General features: G+C 43.3%; 1 long non-coding RNA gene across 1 annotated transcript; it reads right to left on the reverse strand.

Moving 5' to 3' along the window:
* Positions 1-1236: 1236 nt before the first annotated feature.
* LOC144531898 (uncharacterized) lies at positions 1237-2100 on the reverse strand. The gene is made up of 2 exons (XR_013503262.1): positions 1674-2100; positions 1237-1415 (listed from the first exon to the last, which is right to left on the reverse strand). It is a non-coding gene; the product is annotated as an uncharacterized LOC144531898 (long non-coding RNA).
* Between the last annotated feature and the right edge of the window lie 2613 nt (positions 2101-4713).

Here is a 4713-nt window from a genome sequence, read left to right on the forward strand (position 1 = left end):
TCTCACACAGTTGTGTAGACATCCCAGTATCAATACACATACAGGTATTAACCCACGCTTCCTCCTGCTTGTGGTGTTCCTGTGCATTTCTAACCAGCAGCTATCGGGTGTGAAAGCCCGCCTGTAGTGTTCTCTGTCCTGCGGTTGACTCCGTCATGCTGCCTGGCCCTGTACCAGTACATGCACGCCCTGTACCGTGGTTAGCTTCTGTTTTCGGGGAAAGGGGGCTTTGCTTTCTCCTTTACCTTGTTAAGGAAAGCTAGGTTAGCCTCCTTGTGCGCGTTTCTCAAAATGTACTTTCAAATTCGTGGGATTTTTCCCTTGTTGTACACAAATTGTACACATATTTTACCACCTTCCACTGCAGCACTTGCTTTTATCTGACACAGTCATAATCAAATAGGTCTCTACCGCTTTCTTCTGACTTTCGGTACCACCATGATATGTGTGTCTGCCTGTGTGTGTGTGTGTGTGTGTGTGTCTGTGTGTGTCTGTGTGTGTGTGTGTCTGTCTCTGTTCATGGAGTGATAATAAGTGATATCTAAAATCCCTTCTGTAAAAACCTTTGACTCTAATGTGTCGACAAAATGAAAACAAGAAGTTTGATCTCGGCTTTATCCAAATGTTTTTTCTGGACATTTATGCAAATTTGTGCATATTTAATAAGATCATTTCTCATTTTCACAAACTTTTCAGAAAACTTGTAACATTGCAAAAACTATTTGTCTTAATGTGACTTTGTCCTCACTCTGATTTCAGTGAAGATCAGATTAATGTGAGCTAAAGGATAAAACCTCTACACAGACTCAGATATACAGAAACAACCAGTGTTGTAATAAAGTACAAACACTTTGTTACTGTACTTGTGTACTTGTACTTACTGTTTCTGTTTTTCTCTTTATTGATATGTCAGACTTTGAGTTTGATGTTTAAGAAAGTATGGACACTCTGAATATTATACTTCACCATAAGGAAGCCACAATAAAGTTAATTCAAGTTTTTTTTACTTTTACTTCTAATAATGAAGTACATTTAAATATCATAACATTCCTATTGATACCTAAGTTCAGTAAATATCAGACACTTTAAGACTTTTACTCAAGTAATGCTCTAAAAGGTGACTTTAACTTCTACCAAAGTCTGTTTCTGGTAACACACTTTTACTTTCAGTATTGCTTTCAAGTACTTTATACTGGAAACAACCCAACAACAAAACAAAGACACAAAACTCAGTGATCTCTTTTGTTGTCTTTATTGAAATGAATACATATGAAATGAATGAATAGTTGATGTTGGTGTCCGTCGTCCACAGCCAGCCGCAGACCTGTTTTACCCCTCTGGGCCTTGTGTCGGCATCATCTGGCTGCCACAGCTCTTCCTTCGTCCTGTAGGACATGAAGATGGAAGATCTGGACCTGGAGCTCGATCCGTGAACCAAGAATTGAAAGAGGAGATAGTGAGGAAGAGCCCATCCGGAGACCAAAGCTTTGGCTGCTTTTCTTTCTTAATTTTCTTTAAATCTCTAATCAGCAACCAAGCTTACTTATACTCGGTTAACTCATTCTGCCCTGTTAGTCTGAGTTTTCTACAACTATCCCTTCCCCCACTAATCCTCCACACACCTGAGTATGTACAAGTAAAAACAGCATCTGCTAAAAGAATCATTCACTCACACGATCTCATAGTATCGTACATCATCAGATATCGCTCCTCGTTCTTCCTCCGCGCTGTCGGTGGCGATCCTGCGTCTGATCGCTCTGTATGAAACGGAGAGAAACTTCCTCAAGAGCCACAGACCGCTTTCAGACACTACAGACGGCATCTTATTGAGAATGTCGTAAAGGGTTTCTCCACGAATCTCGACACATTTCAGCAAATTTAAAACTTTTTCAGGAAAACTTAAGTTGTTCCTTGTAAATATCTTAATCATCTCCAGCAACAACAAAACAACTTCTATTCCGCAGACAAGGATTCGCAGTTCAAGCTGATTGTTTAGTTGAAATCTCTGTGTGAAGTTGTCAAGAAGTGTAGGGAACGCCATGATCATGTGATGGTTGTATATCTTGTTCTTCTGGCTGCAGGTAAAATGAAGACAGTATCTCTGGAACATGAGTTTTCTACTTTCTCAGTTTGCTCTCTGATTGGATGAAGAAAAACTGGGTGGGATCGCTTCAGACCAGACGTGGCATGTAAATGATCAAACGGTGCACCATTGATGAAAAGAAAAAAAAGTTTGGAAAGTTTGCATGATGACATTAGATCTGCTGAGGGTGTGTGTAACATGCTTCAACCTGCCTCCACACAGCAACATTCACCTACAGTTCTTTTATTCTTCATTTAAAATCAGGTTTAGAGCGAGTTACCCTAAATATGTTCAGCTCAACGGAGAAACATGCTTTTTAAAAAGATGCTGTCTATGCCATACCTGCCAACATGGGGCTGTTGAAAATACGTGGTTTATTGGAGAAATTTAAGACACAAATAGTCAAAGTGAAGTCAAATAAATGCTTTCTTTTTAGTAGTGTGAAGTTTAGAGTCTGTTAAGTGTCTGGCGTAAAAAAAACAAACTCCAGACTGTAGTTTACCTGCTGTGTGTGTGTCTGTGTCTGTGTGTGTGTTCTTGTAAAGAGTTCCAGTTCAGAGAAAACAAATTATACATATGAGTCACATTTCATGAAGAATCAGTGGCGGTCAGGTTGAATCATGTCGACTTTAACTAGTTAACTCTAACTAATTAGAGTCCTCTTCATCAGGGCCAGAGTTCAGAGTTTTTAAACCGTGTGACAGAACAATGTATTCATGAACAGGTTTGTATGAAATTAGGCGGCCGCCGGCTGGTCACATAATAGTTATATTTATTTAAATTATGCTGTAGCTTATCTTTAAAAATTCACCGCAGCAATTTTGTGTGTGTGTGTGTGTGTGTGTATGTGTGTGTGTGTGTTTGTTTAAAAGGATTCTGGGTGATGAGGGACGTAGTTCTTAATTTCCGGTAGCAACCTCTACAGGGTGTCCAGTCAGAACCATAGACTGTATATATTAATGGACAGAGCATGTGTGACGTCACCTATTGGTTTGTGGAGATCTGCTATGAGTCGTCGAGTTTGCGTTTATGGGCGCAGCCATCCTGGTTGCGGACGTGACGTTTTTAGACGAGAGGGAGGAGTGAGGGAGGAGCCATAGAGTGTTGGGCGTTTTTTTTTTTAGAGTTGGCAACGCTGCTTACACTCTTCGTTAACTTACACACGTTCACTGGCAATCTGGATGCAACTTCTGCTGAAAGCTAGCATACATAATTTGAGGTAAGATTTAGCTTCGCTAGGTTTTAAATATATCTTTGTCCCATAGTTATATTACCTATAAGAGGAGTCTGAAGTCTGAAATCTGAAGTTACCATGTAAATTGTCTGTAACGTTAGCTAGCCACTTATAGTAAAACATGCTAACGTTAATTTTCTGCAAATCGAAGTTTACGTTTTCCTAATTTAAACGTAGTGTCAGCGAAAAGCAAAACGGGGATTGTCAATGCTTATCATTATCTAACGCTAACTATTAGCAAATGTATAACCAAGTTGTTGTCTGGAGTTTTGTGCTACTGGTAGGGTCTTCCAAGGCAAAGTGGTCTCAGGTGAGGGGCCAGACAAAGAATGGTTCAAAAACCCTATGAGAAATCGAGGTAGAGATGGAGTGACCCTGCCCGGAGGAAGCCCGGGGCCCCCGTCTGGAGCCAGGCCCAGATGGAGGGCCCGCCAGCGAGCGTCTGGTGGCCGGGTTTGCCACGGAGTTGGACTTCTGTGCTAGTCATGGATTGTCTATAACGAACACCATGTTCGAACATAGGGATGCTCATAAGTGTACTTGGTAGCAGAGCACCCTAGGCCCAAGGTCAATGATCGATTTTATAATCGTTTCATCTGATCTGAGGCCGTATGTTTTGGACACTCGGGTGAAGAGAGGGGCGGAGCTGTCAACCGATCACCATCTGGTGGTGAGTTGGGTCAGGGGGTGGGGGAAGACTCTGGTAAGCCCAAACGGGTAGTGCGGGTAAATTGGGAACGTCTTGGGAACAGACTTTCAACTCACACCTCCGGCGGAGCTTTTCGTTCATCCCTGTAGAGGCTGGGGGCATTGAACCCGAGTGGACAATGTTGAAAGTTTCCATTGCTGAAGCTGCGGTGAGGAGCTGTGGTCTTAGGGTCTTAGGTGCCTCAAGGGGCGGTAACCCACGAACACCGTGGTGGACACCGGTGGTCAGGGAAGCCGTCCGACTGAAGAAGGAGTCTTTCCGGGATATGTTATCCCAGAGGACTCCGGAGGCAGTTGCAAGATACCGAAGGGCCCGAAGGGCTGCAGCCTCTGCCGTGAAAGAGGCAAAGCAGCGGGTGTGGGAGAAGTTCGGAGAAGACATGGAGAAGGACTTTCGGTCGGCACCAAGGTGCTTCTGGAAAACCGTTCGCCACCTCAGGAGGGGGAAGCGGGGAACCATCCAAGCTGTGTACAGTAAGGATGGGACGCTGTTGACCTCAACTGAGGAGGTAATAGGGCGGTGGAAGGAGCACTTTGAGGAACTCCTAAATCCGACTAATATGGTAGAGGCAGAGCTGGAGGATGATGGGGGATTGTCGTCAATTTCCCTGGTGGAGGTTGCTGAGGTAGTTAAACAACTCCACAGTGGCAAAGCCCCAAGAATTGATGAGATCCGTCCAGAAATGCT

The sequence above is a fragment of the Sander vitreus genome, chromosome 16 (genome assembly GCF_031162955.1).
Source record: "Sander vitreus isolate 19-12246 chromosome 16, sanVit1, whole genome shotgun sequence".
In the NCBI taxonomy this organism is placed as follows: domain Eukaryota; kingdom Metazoa; phylum Chordata; class Actinopteri; order Perciformes; family Percidae; genus Sander; species Sander vitreus.